Consider the following 17,229-nt stretch of genomic DNA (forward strand, 5'->3'; position numbering starts at 1 on the left):
CCAGAATCCTTAGAGAGTGACCCCGATTCTGGCTACGCCATGGACATCGGGAACGGACTTCCTGCATTTACCCTGTCTACTCCTGTTAGCACTATATAGATTTTTAGTAGATTTTCCCTCATCCTTCTAAACTCCAGTGAGTATAGTTCTAAGCAATCCACTCTCTCTCTTCCTATATCAGTTTTGCTTTCTGAGAAATCAGGCTGGTAAACCTTTGTCGCATTTCTTCCATAGCCAGAACCTACTTCTTCAAGTAAGGAGACCCAAACTGGCAACAGTATTCCAGGCATGGTCTCACCCTGGCCCTGTTCAGTTGTGGCAAGACATCTCAGTTCGTGCACTTGAGTGTTCTCATTATTAAGTCCAACATAGCATTTACCTTCTGCCTGCTCACTTTAAGCAATTTATATACAAGGACACCCAGTTGCTGTACCTCCCCCTTTCTCAATTTATCACCATTTGGATAATAATCTACCTTTTTTTTTGCAACCAAAATGGATAGCCTCATCATCTCCCTTGCCACTTCCTTAAACAACATCATCACATTCACAATCCTTGGGTACTGATCCTGTGTTCAGAGAGATCTAGAAAATTTCTATCAATAGCTTCACAATTTGGCCCTTACCTCTCTCAGCAATCTAGGATACACCCCATTTGGGCCTTCTTTACCTGGAATGCTGCCAGTCTTTTTAGCATCTTTTCTTTATCTATCACTTTACAGCTTAATTGCTGAACACCTTCACTTTCAAATGGGCCATTGTCGCCATTTTCGAATTTAATAAAGTGGAAGCATTTAGTATCTCTGCAATATTCTTTGCTTCAATGGGCAGTTTACCCTGCTTGTTTGTTGTAGTCTCCCAATCCTTCGCCAATTTTTTACTATTGATATGTTTGAAGAACAGCATGGTGGCTCAGTGGTTAGCACTGCTGCCTCACAGCACCAGGGATCTGGGTTTGATTCCAGCCTTGGGCCACTGTCTGTGTGGAGTTTGCACATTCTCCCTGTGTCTGCATGGGTTTCCTCCAATGATCTAGTTTCCTCCCACAGTCCAAAGATGTGCAGGTTAGGTGAATTGGCTATGCTAAATTGCCCATAGTCTTGGGTGCATTAGTCAGAGGTAAATGTGTAGGGGAATAAGTCTGGTTAGGTTACTCTTTGGAAGTTCGGTGTGGACTTGATGGGCCAAATAGCCTGTTTCCACACTGTAGGTAATCTAATCTAGAACCAAACATTTGTTTTTGAATGCATCATATTCCTCCTTTTCATCCTATTTTCTCATCAGTATCCTTAGTCATCTAAGCTTTGGATACCCTGTATTTATTTCTCCATGAGTACGTACTAGCTTGCACTAGTACTCTCTCTTTTGACAGTCTCTCATTTTTCAGCTACTGTTTTATCCACCAAAATGCTGTTCCACTCAACCTTCTCCAGTTTAACTTTAGGGGCAGCACGGTGGCTCAGTGGTTAGCACTGCTACCTCACAGCACCAGGATCCCAGGTTCAATTCCAGTCTCGGGTGACTGTGTGGAGTTTGCACATTCTCCCCATGTCTGTGTGGGTTTCCTCCAGGTGCTCCGGTTTTCTCCCACAGTCCAAAGATGTGCATGAATTGGCCATGCTAAATTGCCCAGCGTGCTAGGTGCATTAGTCAGAGGGAAATGGGTCAGGGTGGGTTGCTCTTCAGAAGGTCGGTGTGGACTGGTTGGGCCAAAGGGCCTGTTTCAGCACTGTAGGGAATCTAATCTATAGAAAAAAAACCCAAAATCTGCCCTTCTCCAGTCTAACTTCTATCCTTTTCCAAATTAATAGTGAACCTTATTATATTGTGGTCACTGTTTTCCAAATGCTGTGCCATTCTCAGGTTCCCCACTCAGCCTGCCTCATTTCCTAGGACGAGATCCAGCAAAATCTCCTCTGGCAGGACTGGAAGTGTACTGTTCCAGAAACTTCTCCTGCCAGAATTTCTCCCTTCTGTGCCCCATATTCTACCTTTTTTTCCCTAGTCTAAGCCCAGGAAATTGAAATTGCCAACTATCGCCTACTTGACCTGCAGGTTTCCATAACCTGCTGACAAATGCTGTCTTCTCCCCACTATTTGGAGGTCTATAATAAATACTCAACAATGTCATCGCTCCCTTCCTGTTTCTCAGCTCCAACCAGACAGATTCTAATTCAAGAACTGCATCTTGGTCAAGGGCTATGAAACTATCTTTGACCAAGACTGCTACACCTCTTCCCTTTTTACTCCCTCTGTTTCTGCTAAAAATACTAGAGACCAGGATAGAATATCGAACTGTACAGCACAGGGATGAGCCCTTTGACCTATGATGATGTGCTGAAAATGACGCCAAATTAAACTAATGCCTTCTACCTGGGCTTGGTCCATATCCCTCCATTCCTTGCATATTCATGTGCTCATCTAAAAGTCTCTTAACCACCCCTATTATATTTGCCTCCTCCATTACCCCGAGCAGCACGTTCCCGAGGGGCACTTGCCTTTCACCACTTGCCCCTCACATCTTCTTTGAACTGTCCCTTGTCACCTTAAACTGCCCCCTAGTATTAGACATTTCAACTCTGGGGAAAAAGATTCTGACCATCAACTCTATCTATGCAACTCTTAATTTTATACACTTCTATCAAGTCTCCCCGCAGCCTTTGCCAGTCCAGAGAAAACAACCTGAATTTCTCACTTTCCTTACAGCTCATATCCTGTAATCCAGGCAGCATCTTGGTAAATCTCTTCTGCACCCTCTCTAAAGCTACCACATCCTTTAATATGTAATGTGGCAACTAGAATTGAACACAGTACTCTTAAGTGTGGTCTAACCACAGTCTTAAAGCTGCAACATAACATCCTGACTCTTGTATTCATTTCCCAGATAATAAAGGTAAGCATGCCATTCGCCTTCTTTACTACCCTATCTACTTGTGTGGCCACTTTCAGGGAGCTATGGACTTGAACCCTCTGTACATTAATGCTGTTCAGGGCCCTGCCATTAACTGTGTACTTTTCCTTAATATTTGATCTCCCAAAGTGCAGCATCTCACACTTAACCAGATTAAACTCTATCTGCCATTTCTCCATCCATACTGCAGCTGATCTATATCCTTCGACAACCTTCTACACTATCCAAACTCCATCGATTGTTTTATTGTCCCATCTATATTTTCATCCAAATCATACATATTTACAGCAGGGATCCCAGTATGGATCCATGTGGAACACTACTGTTCACCGACCTCCAGTCAGAAAAACATATCTTCTACCATCTATGGACAAGCTTCTGAATCCACGAGGCCAAGTCACCATGGATCCAATGCATCTTAATCTTCTGGATGAGCCTATCATGATGGACCTTGTCAAAAGCGTTACTAAAATCCATGTAGACAACATCCACTGCTCTACTCTCATTGATCACCTTTGTCACCTCCTCAAAAAATTCAATCAGTTTAGTATGACATGACCTGCCCTGCACAAAACCATGCTGACTGTCCCTCATTAGTTTTTCCAAATGTTAAGTATTCAGTCCTATTTTGCCTTGAGCCAAATTTTTGTCACAGCCACTATGTCATATTCCCCTGGAACAATTTCTGCTTCCAGTTCCCCAATTCTATTTAATATACACCCTGTATTCACAAACATACAATTTTATCCTGCTCTTATCTCTTCCTTTCCTATCAGAAGCCAACCATTTCTTTGTTCACTGTCAAAACTGAAGGCTTCTCTCACTCCCTTTTCAGCATTCACCATTTTTTTCTCTTTTGGCATCTCTGGTACTTCCAAACTAGGCCCATTTGTCAATCCACCCTTCTGCCTTGCAAGTTTAAATCTACCCCCAGTACAATATTTACTCTCTCAGCCAGGTGATTCGTTCCATTTCTGCTTAGGTGAATCCTATCTTTTGTAAAGAGCTTTCCCCATTTCCAAAAGTGATCCCAATGTCCAAAAATCTAAAATCTCCCATTTACACCATTTACTTCTCTCATCTGTCTTTGCCTAAATGGTGAAGCTCATAGTACAGATAATATTTCTGTCCTTTAGGGAAGGAAACCTGCTGTCCTTGACTAATCTGGCGTACATGTGACTCCAGACCCACAGCCAATGTGGTTGACTCTTAATTGTCCTTGGTGTAATTAGGGAGGGGCAATAAATACTGGCCTAACCAGTGAAATCCTCATCCCATGAATGAATAAAAAAAGTTACTTCAGTCATGTGATTCAGCCAATTCCTTAACTCCTAAAACTGATCCTGCAAGACCTCCAAGCTATTCCTTCCTATGTCATTGGTTTCTACATGAACCACAACCACTTCCCAAAATTTATCCAGCCATTTGTTATGTCTCGAACCCATGCACCCAGGAAGCAAAATACCATACTAGACTCAGAATCTCAGCTGCAAGCTAAACAGTGTTTCTCAAACTATGAAGTCACCCACTACTGCTACCTTTTTAATTTGCCTAGCAACCTCTCTCTCTTTTTACAGAGTGGCCTTGGGCAATATTGCCATGTGTTTTTTCCTCAAGTCATCCACTCCTGACTTAGTCATATAGCTCACTAAATAAGCATTTAAAATTTCCTACATGTTGGACAGCTCCAGGGGGTTAGCTGGACCTGCTATCTCTTTTTTTGGTGAATGGTCACCCACTCTCCTGCCAAGGGTCTGTTCAATTTCAGCAGGAGACCCCTGTGCCTGTAGTTGAATGTTCTATAGTCCTTTTTGCCTGCTTGTCACATTGTGGAATGACCATCCTCTGACACAACTGTTCCAGAAATCTCTCTCCTTCTTGTATGGTGCTTTGTGTGGAGAGTTGCTGCTCCAAATCAGCCACATGTCATTCAAGGACTGCTAACGTCTGGCACTTCATACAGATATGGCTGTCCTGGATGGCTTGTGGATCCAAAACCTCCCACAGTTTACATGCCCCATACTTTACAAGCTTTCCCAGAGTCCCTGCCATCTTTATTAGTCTGAGTTATGCACACTGCTGAGGAATTGCTGTTTCTTAGCCACAAATGCATTTTTTAACAGACTTTTTTTTTGTTGTTCAAGGAGGAGGAAGATAGGGAAGCAAAGTAATGTTTGTGGTTTCACCGTTCTTTAACCCTGGGATCTTCACATTTCCCTTCTCATTTGTGGAGAGTGAGCCGACTTCTCCCAGAATCTTCAATTGTTTCTCACTACCACCCTCTGGATGCTCACCCTCCTAATGGGTGCTGGGTTCTCCAGTCTTTTTCTCCATTTTCTGGCTGCCAAATGTTTCACTATCCTTGTTAGTACACTACTCCAAATGCCATGAGGTTTATAGAATAATAGAATGCAGAAGAGACCCTTTGGCCAATCAAACCTGTACCAGCAAAACTCAAACTATACTAAATCGACAGTAATCCTACATTTTAGCACTAGACACATAGTTCTGAATGTTATGACATTTCAAGTCAGCTTAAAGGTTGTGAAGTTACCTACCTCAACTACTGTCCCAGACAGTGCATCCTCTGGGTGAAAAACATTTTTATCAAAAAACCTCTAAACCTTTTGCTATTCACTTAAAATAATGCTCCCTTGTTAACCCTTTGACTCAGGGCAACAGTTGTTTTCTATTCACCTGTCCATGTCCCTCATAATCTTATACAACTCATCAGGTTCCCCTCGATCTTCTTTGCTCCAAAGAAAATAACTCAAACCTATGCAGCCTCTTTTCATAGCTAAAGCTTTCCATTACAGGCAACAGCTTGGTGAATTTCCTCTGCAGCCCCTCCAGTGTAATCATATTTCTTATAGTGCACATAGTACTTCAGCTGAGGTCAAACCAAGTCCTGTACAGCTCCAATAAAGCCTCCCTGCTCTTATAATCTCTGCTTGAACTGATAGATATCTTGAAACCAGCCTGTTGCGATAGTATTATACATCTCTGAGCAGGTGGGACTTAAACATGAATCTCCTGGTACTGATTTTGGCAATTGTCCAATATGCCTTCTTAACTGTTAATCTCTCCTGTCACCTTCAGGGATCTGTGGATAAGCGTCCCAGGATCCCTCTTCTTAATGTCTTGCCACTTATTGAGTACTCACACAATGTATCACCTCACACTTGTCAGGATTATGTTCCATCTGCCACTGATCTGCCCATTTGACCAATCCTTTTACATGCTCCCATGAGCTAACACTTTCCTCTTCACTGTCAACCACCAGCCAATATTTGAATTCTCTGCAAACTTAAACCTCCCTCATTCTCAGCTACATTGTTTATATATCTCAGAAACAATGAGGTGCCCAGCACTGATCGCTGCGGTATTTTACTGTACACCAGACTCCAATCATACCACGACCTTCTGCCACCACGCTCTGTCTCCTGCTACTGATTTTGGATCTATTTTGCCAAGTAACCCTGGACCCCATGTGCTTTTACCCTTTTTATCAATCTCCCATGTGAGACCTTGTCAGAGGCTTTGATGAAATCCAAATAAGTTACATCAACTGCACTACCCTCATCTCCACACTTGGTCACCACTTTGAAAAATTCAACTGAATTTGTTTGGCATGACCTCCCTCTGGCTATCCTGATCAAACCTTGCCTGTCCAAGTGAAGACAAATTCTGACTTTCAGAATCTTCCCAATTATTTCCCTAACACTAATGTGAGACTCCCTGGTTTATAATTCCCTGGTTTATCTTGAAAAGTGGAGCTACATTAGCTGTCTTGCAGTCAGCTGGCACCTCCCCTGTGGCTGGAGAGGACTTAAAAATTTGGGTCAATGCTGCTGCGATTTCCTTCCTTGTCCCTGCCACAGAAACCTAGGATGCATATCATCCAAACCAGGAAGTGTCCACTGTTAAATCCCGTGATGGTACTGGGCCTTTAAGAAAGACTGGTTCTGTGCTGTTTCTCTTGCTGAGAAGTGTTGCCACACTGGTTCCAAAATGCCTGCTCAGAGAGAGTGGGTAAACAGCTTTGGGCTCCCTAATTTCTTTCTTTTTTAAAAGAAGCACGAGTGGATGGAGTAAGGCTTTCACAGACCCAGGGTTTCAGTTGGGCTTTGGAGTTGATGCTTGAAGCTAATAATTATAGCTCTCTCTCTGCAACAAATAACTTGAGTTCTGTCTCTGCTGCTAGATTGTTTATTCCGGTGTTCCTTTTCTCTGGACTGGAGGAGATAGCACATGAGGAAAATCTGTTTTGCTGAATTTGCCTTTGCTGTGGGTACGTTTATGGGATGCTGCTATATTGTAACATTTGATGATTAATCGTTAAATATTATTTTAAGTAGTTCAATAGAGTTAAAGTTATGCCAATTCTTCTTTTGTTTCTCTCTTAATTATGTTGTAAGAATAAAATGTGTTTTTGCTTAAGATCCAGTGGTGGACCAATCAAATCTGTGAGGTGATGCATTGGAAGGCCACGTACAAGTGGAAATTATTCAGTGAATGGCAGAACCCTTAGGAGTATTGATATGCAGAGGGATCTGGGTGTGCAGGTCCACAGACCACTGAAGGTGGCAGCACAGGTAGATAAGATAGTAAAAAAGGCCTACGGCATGTTTGCCTTCATCAGAAGAGGCATTGAGTATAAGGCAAGTTATGTTGCGGCTTTATAGAAATTTAGTTAGGCCATATGTGGACTTTATGTACAGTTTTGGTCACCACACTACCAAAAGGATGTGAATGCTTTGGACAGGATACAGAAAAGGGTTACCAGGATGTTGCCCAGGGGATTTTAGCTATGCAGAAAGGTTGGATTGACTGGCTTTGTTTTCACTGGAACACAGGAGGTTGAGGGGCAATCTTATCGAAGTTTATAAGATTGTGAATAGTACGGATAGAGCGGAAAGTAGAGGCTTTTCCCAGAATGGAGCAGTCAATTAATAGGGGACACAGGTTCAAGGTGAGGGGGGGAATGCACTGCCAGAGGAGGTTGTAGCTGCAACACCATAGCATCAGACAAGAAGCACCTGGACGAATACATGAATAGGAAGGGAATAGAGGGATATGGATCCTGCATGTGAAGACAGTTTTAGTATGGAAGGGCAAAACGTGTAGGTGGAGACTTGAAGGGCCGCAGTGCCTGTTACTTGGAATCACATCTGGAACAAAGTGCCTTACACTTGCCTTTAAGTAAAATAAAACATTAGGCTCTAGCCTATCTCCTTTGATATAATTTGAGGGGGTTTGGGCTGGTCCATAACAATCTGCAAAAATACCTCCTCACTTGTTATATCAATCTGCTACAGAATCACACAGTCCACCTTTCCAAATTCTGTCCCTATATCCTCCTCCTCCCAAGTGAAAATAGATATGAAAGACAACTTTAACAGCTTTACAGGTTTAGTTTTACAAGCCAATCTTTTTGTGGGACTTAACAAAACCATCCTGAAAGTCCAAGTAGTAAATATCTACCTGCTCTCTTTCTAAACTCTACTAACTATATTGTCACAAAATTCCAGTAGATCTGTCAAACAATTTCTTTTTCATAAGACCATGCTGACTCTGTTATTCTGACACTGTTTTCCAAGTGCTCTGTTCGTAAATCTTTTATAAAGGACTCGAGCATTTTCCCCACTAGCAATGTCAGACTAAGTGGTCTATAATTCCCTGCTTTCTCTCCAACTCTTTTTTTAAGTAGTGGATTATGTTAGTTACCCCCCAATCCAAAGGAACTGTTCCAGAGTCTATGCAACCTTGAAAGATGACCAGCAATGCATCTACTATTTCTCGGGCCACTTCTAGGATGTCGCTTCTCAGGTCCCTGGGAATTTATAGCATTCATTCTCATCAATTTCAGCAACACCATTTCCCTAGCAGTACTGACTTCCTTCAGTTCTTCCATCTCATGAGCCACTGTGTTCTCCAACATTTTGGGGACATTATTTGTGTTCTCCTTGGTGATGACATAACCATACTGCCAACTCTTTGTTCCTCATTAAAACTTTCCCCATTTCTGACTGTAAGGAACTTACATTTGTCTTCACTAATTTACATCTACAGAAACTTTTGCAATCAGTTTGTACGCTCTCTGCAAGCTTACTCTGATAATCTATTCTCCCCCTCTTTCTCAATCCCTTTGTTCTCCTTTGCTGAAATCTAAACAGTCCTAAAGACGAATGAGATTAGTATATTTTTGTCTGTACATTTTCAAAGGGCCAGAAGTCCTATTCTTTACTGTGTGATTCTATGAATTCACCCATTCCATGTATCAATCTTGTAAATGAATTTCTGAACTGCCTCCAATGCATTACATCCCTCCTTTAATAAATACACCAAACTGCACACAATATTTCAGATATAGTCTCCTCAATCCCCTGTATAACTGAATCATATCATCTTTATTTTCTGGTTAAATTCTTCTTGTCATAAAAGATAGAATTCCATCAACCCTCTCAATGAAATGCCATACTTGCTTATCAATGTTTTGTGACTCATGCACTGGAATAAAACTAAATCTTTCTGCACCTCAGAATTCTCCATTTAAGTAATATTCTGCTTTTTTATTCTGCCTGACAGTATTATTTTCCTGAAGAAGGGCCTGTGCCCGAAACGTCGAATCTCCTGTTCCCTGGATGCTGCCTGACCTGCTGTGCTGTTCCAGCAATAAAGTTTCAACTTTGATCTCCAGCATCTGCAGACCTCACTTTCTCCTCCAGTATTATTTTCCCACATTATACTCCATCAATTAGATTTTTTGCCCACTCACTCAACCTATCTGTATCTGTCTGCAACCTTGTTATTTCCTATTCACAACACACTTTCTTAAATATCTTTGTGTCACCTGCGCAGTGATGCTGGGCAGATGTTGATGCCTTCCTTGAGTGGTACATTGGTGAACAGGTTAACAATCTCAAATGAGCACATGGACACTGCATTGCTAGCAATGTACTAGTCTTGTATTAGCTTCCCAAAACTGAATAAAACATTTGCTGTGTTATGTGAAAACTTGCTCAAAGGTTTAGCAACTCACCTAACCATTTGACCAGATAATATTGTGCAGAACCATATGTGAGTACGATAAGGCATAAAAGGATGTCTCTATAATGTGACTTGGGCTGTCCATACATATACCAATGCAGTAAGGATGAATCCTATCATACACATCACCTGATAGCTCATTGCTTTTACTTAAGACTGAAAAATGTTTTTAGCTAGTGATACAGTCTTCCAGCATAGAAACAGATCCTTCGGTCTAACTTGTCTGTGCTGACCAGACATCCTATTCTGATCTAGTCCCATTTGCCAGCTTTTGCCCATATCACTCTTAAACCCTTCCTATTTATATAACGATCCAGATGTCTTTTAAATGTTGTTATTGTATCAGCCTCCTCTACTTCATCTGCCAGCTTGTTCCATCCTCGCACCACCCTCTGCATGAAGAAGTTACCCCTTGTGTCCTTATTAAATCTTTTCCCTCTTACCTTAAACCTTTGCACATGATTATCAGATATGACTGAATATTGGTTGCTTTGATTGTAATACATATTTCTCCTGGGATGGCTGTATAATGAATGGCAGTGAGGAATCTGCTTGGTGTGAGGAAGAGAAAGAGATGTAAGGGCATAATTATTATAACAGCATCCCAGGAAAGGAGCCACCTCTGGGAGGGATTTGGATCCCTATAAGTTGTCCTGTCATAACAAGCTGGTTTAACTTTGAACAATTCATCCAAGAGTTGACTCAAGTAAATTTTAAAAGTAAATGATATTCAAAACAACTTCAGCTTCTGAAATCTTGTACATGAGAACTAGGAGGAGGAGAAGGCAATTCAGTCCCTCAAACCTGCTCCACTATTTAATATGATCACGGCTAACCTCATCTCAGCTTCAGTCCACTTCGCTGACTGCTTGCCATACCCCTTCAATCTGTTACTAATTAAAATCCTGTTGATCTCCTCCTTAAACTTACTCAATGTCCCAGTGCCCATAGTACTGTGGGTTAGCAATTTCCAGAGATTCACAAACCTTTGAGGAAAGTAATACCTCTTTAATCTCTGTTCTAAATCTTCCATCCTTATCCTAAAACTATGACCTCTTGTTCTATATTGTCCCACAAAACTTTCTCAACCCACTTAAACATCTTTTATACCTCCATTAAATCCCGTCTTATTCCTCTGAACTCTGGTAAGTATAAGCCTAAACCGCTCAATTTCTACTCATTAAAAAAAAGCCTTTCATCTCTGGAATTAATTGAGTGAACCTTCTCTGAATTTCCCCCAATGCAATTATATCCACGTTGGGGGACCAAAACTGTACCCAGGACTGAAGATGAGATCTCACCAATGCATTGTACAGTTGCAAAACACTTGCCTATTTTTATACTCTGTCCCTTGAGCAATAAATACCAAAATTGTATTTGCCTTTCTTATTACCTGCTGTACCTGCATACTAGATTTTTTTATTTCAAAAATATACTTTATTCATAAAATAATTTGGTCTGTACAGTTGGTCATGCCATACATATGTAAACATTTACATACAGAGATCAGAATTTATCATTTTTATACAGGTCTGTACATTTTTCAATCATATGCCCATATAATTAGCTGAGGCGTCAGCAGAGCCCAAATGACTGCATGGGCCCCCTGTTCTTGTACCTGCATACTAGATTTCTGCGATTCATACACAAGGACGCCCAGATCCCACTATACTAAAGCTCGCTAAAGTTTCTCTCTACTTAGATAATAAGTTGCCTTTGTATTCCTGTGATCAAATTGGAAAATCTCACATTTATCCACATAAACATAATTTGCCAAATTTTGGCCCATTCACCTAACCTAACCATGTCCATTTGTGGTGTTCGAGTAAGGCTGTCCAGTCGTGCTAAGCAGCAGGTCAAATGCAAACAAATTTGGACCTGTCATTACAAATGGGATACATTTTGTTAATGATGACACCCTTGTTAAGGATAACTATTCCTGACCCTTCGTTGTGTTACTGATTTGCATATCCAGGCTGGCCTTGAGGCATTGCACCTCTGACAGACATTCAGATTGAACGCAAAAATGTGGCAAGTCATTCAGATTCTCAAAACATGAGCACTCGATCAGTGAAGCATACTTTCAAGAATTCACTATCTTCAGTGGATGCTCATTGTGAGAGATAGCTGGCAGCAAAGAACAAGTTCAAATACAACAAAAAGCTGTTTCCATTTGATATAGAACGAAGAGCCGTTGAATTTGAAACCATAAATAAGGACAAACATTTGGTTTTCTGACAGTACAAGGTCAGAGAGATGTATTAAATGTTTGGTGGTGTCATTAGTTACGTTGCCAAACCACTTCCACTTAAATGAATCCATGTATAGATATGTTTCAAACTGGTACCTTTTATGTTGCAGACATCTATTAAAGCAATGCACTGGTGTAAGGGGATCATTTTTGATAAATGGAGGAAATTTGCAACTTTCAAACTCTAGTGAGGCACAAAATAAATGAGTAACCCTATTACTAATCTGTTCAATCTCCTCTTGCATGACCAATCATGGGATTGTGTTTCATTTTAGAATCATCGAAAGGTTTGGAAATAAGAACTGAAAATCTTGGATTTAAGACGTTCTTGGAGATATTTGTTATATACTTTGACTGTTCTTAACTTAACTGTACATTGAACTTTATTTTGATACCCTGAGATTGGTTTTAGTTGTACCTCTGTCTCAGATATACATATTCTCATTTGGTCTTTAGGGTAAGGTGTATCAAAGGTGTGAGCAAAAAGTGAAGCTAGCTGTTCCATGCTGCTACTATGCAGTAGCAAGATGAGTTGTATCATCACTAATAGGATATTGCCATCAATTGACAAAGACTTTTGAGACACAATTTCCGCCTGCCAGACAGTTGTTGTTCCAGTGAAGCTGGGAGTTGTGCAAGGGGACCCTGCAGAATCTCCATCACTGTAGAGCCATACTCTGCTGTTTCATTTTTCAGGGCAATGCCTTGACTGATCTAGTTGATAACTTAAAACAAAAGTTTGCAGTTAACTGGGCTGAGGGCATGGTACCAGCTGGGGAGCGTACGTTGCTGGGTAGGGTACATTTTCTAGAGCAACTGCTCTACCAATGAGAGTCCCTTGTCAACTAATCAGCACACTTATCTCAGAATACAAGTGTTGTTTTCTCTTTACATTTTTTTTTGCAAAATGTTCTAATGAGGGCAAGACAAAAAGCTTTGACACAATGTGACTCTAAGATGCAATTTTTTTTTCCAATTCCTTGCTCTTCTTCGGAATATTGCCATGGCATCTTTTGTACCTATCCTCGAGAGAGAGCAGAAAGTGTCTACTGTAACATCCCATTTGAAGGATGGCATCTCTGACAGTAGAGCACTCCTTCGTTACTGCCCTGGAGTATCAGCCTCTGTGTAAAAATCCTGGTGGGGGACTTAAACCCACACCTTTTGAATTAGGTGAAAGTGATAACTCCTGAAACAAGGTTTACAATAATCTCAATCCGACAACTTCGAACATCTCTTCACTCCTCAAATTTTAGTCTCTGCAGCATCTGCAGTTTTTATCTTCCGCTATTGATGGTCATGCCTTCGGCTGCTTGGCCCTGAACCCTGGAATCCCTCACTGAATTTTTAGATCAACGTTAAAACAATTTCTTTGGTCATTCAGAATCCTCAACTTGAAAATAATATTTTCCTAAACTTCAAGCTTAGTATGTTTTCATAGAATCTCTACAGCCATTTTGCTCAATAAACCCACACTGACCCTCCAAAGAGTATCCCAGCCAGACCCCATTCCCCTACATTTACTCCTGACTCATGCACCTAACCTATATATCCCTGAGCACTATGGGCAATTTTTAGCTTGGCCAATTCACTTAGCCTGCACATCTTTGGACTGTGGAAGGAAACTGGAATACCCGAAGGAAACCCATGCAGACATGGGGAGAATGTGCAAACTCCACACAGCCTGAGGCTGGAATCGAACCCGGGTCCCTGGCACTGTCAGTGCTAACCACTAAGTCATCATGCCGTTTTCTTCAAATAATTTTGGAAAACAGGAACTATTTCAAAATGTCGATTTTAAAATTTTTCACATTTCTCCTGAGTGTTTTTACATTGAGCACATTCAAGACTAAAACTGCTTTTCACTTCTACAACTTGCACAGGGAAGTGGGCGGAGGGGATGGGATGGCCTTGTTAGTTAAGAATGAAATTAAATCGATAGCACTGAATAACATAGGGTCAGATGATGTGGAGTCTGTGTGGGCGGAGTTGAGGAACCACAAAAGCATAAAAAACATAATGGGAGCTATGTACAGACCTCCCAGCGGTAGCCAGGACTGGGGCGCAAGATGTACCAGGAAATAGGGCATGTCAGAAAGGCAAGGTCACAGTGATCATGGGGGACTTCAATATGCAAATGAACTGAATGAATAATGTTGCCAGTGGATCCAAAGAAAGGGAATTCAAGGAATACTTGCAGGATGACTTTTTGGAACAGATTGTGATGGAGCCCACAAAGAAGCAGACTATTCTGGACTGAGTGCTATGTAATGAGCCAGACTTTATAAAAGAACTTAAAGTAAGGGAACATTTGGGAGGCAGCAATCATATTATGGTAGAGTTCAGTCTGCAGTTTGAAAGAGAGAAAGCAAAATCAGATGTAATGGTGTTTCACTTAAATAAAGGTAATTACAAGGGCATGAGAGAGGAACTGATGAAAATCGACTGGAAGCAGAGCCTAGTGGGGAAGACAGTAGAGCAGCAATGGCAGGAGTTTCTGGGTGTAATCGAGGATACAGTACAGAGGTTCATCCAAAAGAAAAGAAAGGTTATCCGAGGGGTGGGGAATTAGACAGCCATGGCTGACAGAAGAAGCCAGGAAATGTATCACAGAAAAGAGAGAGCCTATAAAGTGTCCAAGAGCACTGGGAAATCAGAAGATTGGGAAGACTACAAAAACAAACAGGATAACAAAGAGAGAAATGAGGAAGGAAAGGATCAAATATGAAGGTAGGCTAGCCTGTGATATTAGAAAGGATAGTAAAAGTTTCTTTCAATACATAAGAAACAAACGAGAGGCAAAAGTAGAAATTGAGCTGTTCCAAATTGATGCTGGAAGGCTAGTGATGGGAGATAAGGAAATAGCTGAAGAACTTTGTGTCAGTCTTCACTGTGGAAAACATGAGTAAAATCCCAACAATTAAGGAGAATCAAAGGACAGAGTCGAGTATGGTACCTATTACAAAAGAGAAAGTCTAGAAAAGCTAAAAGATCTAAATATTGATAAATTTCCTGGCCCCAATGGGCTACATCCTAGAGTTCTGAGGGAGGTGGCTGAGGAAATAGCGGAGGCGTTGGTGGTGATCTTTCAAAAATCACTGGAGTCAGGGAAAGTCCTAGATGTTTGGAAAATTGCTGTTGTAACCTCCTTGTTCAAGAAAGGATCAAGACAAAAGATGGAAAATTATAGGCCGATTAGCCTAACCTCGGTTGTAGGTAAAATTCTAGAATCCATCGTTAAGGATGAGATTTCTAAATTCTTGGAAGTGCATGGCTGGATTAGAACAAGTCAGCATGGATTTAGTAAGGGGAGGTTGTGCCTGACAATCCTGTTAGAATTCTTTGAAAAGGTAATGAGTAGGTTTAGACCAGGGAAACCCAGTGGATGGTAGCTATCTAGATTAGAAAAGACCTTTTGATAAGGTGTCTCATGGGAGGCTACTGAGTAGGTTGAGGGTCCATGGTGTTCGAGGTGAGCTACTGGCATGGATTGAGGATTGGCTGTCTGACAGAAGGCAGAGAGTTGGGATAAAAGGTTCTTTTTCGGAATGGGAGCTTGTGACAAGTGGTGTCCCTCAGGGTTCAGTATTGGGGCCACAGCTGTTCACTTTATATATTAATGATCTGGATGAAGAAACTGGGGCATTCTGGCGAAGTTTACCGATGACATGAAGTTAGGTGGACAGGCAGGTAATTCTGAGGAGGTGGGAGGTTGCAGAAAGATTTAGACAGTTTAGGAGAGTGGTCCAAGAAATGGCTGATGAAATTCAACACGAGCAAATGCGAGGTCTTGCACTTTGGGGGAAAAAAAATGCAGGCATGGACTATTTTCTAAACGGTGAGAAAATTCAAAAGCTAAAGTACAAAGGGATCTGGGAGCGCTAGTCCAGGATTCTCTAAAGGTTGAGTCCGTGGTTAAGAAAGCAAATGTAATGTTGTCATTTATCTCCAGAGGGTTGGAATGTAAAAGCAGCGATGTGCTACTGAGACTTTATAAAGCTCTAGTTAGGGCCCATTTGGAATACAGTGTTCAGTTTTGGGCCCCACACCTCAGGAAGGACATACTGGAGCGTGTTCAGTGGAGATTCACACGGATGATCCCTGGAATGGTAGGCCTAACATACAATGAATGGCTGAGGATCTTGGGATTGTACTCATTAGAGTTTAGAAGGTTGAGGGGAGTTCTGAAAGAAACTTACAAGATAATGTATGGCTTAGAAACGGTAGACATTGGGAAATTGTTTCCGTCAGGTGGGGATACTGGGACCCGTGGGCACAGCCTTAGAATTAGAGGGGATCAATTTAAAAGAGAAATGAGCAGACATTTCTTCAGCCAGAGAATGGTGGGCCTGTGGAATTCATTGCCACAGAGCACAGTGGAGGCCGGGACGTTAAATGTCTTCAAGGCAAAGATTGATAAATTCTTAATCTCGCAAGGAATTAAGGGATATGGGGAGTGTGCAGGTAAGTGGTGTTGAAATGCCCATCAGCCATGATTGAATGGCAAAGTGGACTCGATGGGCCAAGTGGTCTTACTTCCACTCCTATGTCTTATGGTCTTACAACTGAACTCAGTGAGTTCATATAGTCATAGCGTCATAGAAATGTACAGCATGGAAACAGACCCTTCGGTCCAACTCGTCTATGCCGACCAGATATCCCAACCCAATCTAGTCCCACTTGCCAGCACCCGGCCCATGTCCCTCCAAAGCCTTCCTTTTCATTTACCCATCCAAATGCCTCTTAAATGTTGCAATTGTACCAGCCTCCACCACTTCCTCTGGAAGCTTATTCCATACATGTACCACCCCCTGTGTGAAAACGTTTTTACATTCTCTTTTATATCTTTCCGCTCTCACCTTAAACCTATGCCCTCTAGTTCTGGACTCCCCAACCTCAGGGAAACAATAGACAAGAGGTGCAGGAGTAGGCCATTCGAGCCTGCACCACCATTCAATATGATCATGGCTGATCATCCTTAATCAGTATCCTGTTCCTGCCTTATCTCCATAACCCTT

The 17,229-nt window shown here is 41.6% G+C and overlaps 1 protein-coding gene across 1 annotated transcript in view; it reads left to right on the top strand.

Moving 5' to 3' along the window:
- Positions 1 to 17,229, top strand: part of LOC122541623 (zinc finger protein 271-like) — a 34,611-nt gene that overhangs the window by 10,876 nt on the left and 6,506 nt on the right. Inside the window, exon 2 of the mRNA XM_043678528.1 lies at positions 7,115 to 7,201. The gene's annotated coding sequence lies outside the window, so the exon portion shown is untranslated. The remainder of the gene's footprint in view (positions 1 to 7,114; positions 7,202 to 17,229) is intronic.

The sequence above is a fragment of the Chiloscyllium plagiosum genome, chromosome 37, assembly GCF_004010195.1.
Source record: "Chiloscyllium plagiosum isolate BGI_BamShark_2017 chromosome 37, ASM401019v2, whole genome shotgun sequence".
Classification (NCBI taxonomy): domain Eukaryota; kingdom Metazoa; phylum Chordata; class Chondrichthyes; order Orectolobiformes; family Hemiscylliidae; genus Chiloscyllium; species Chiloscyllium plagiosum.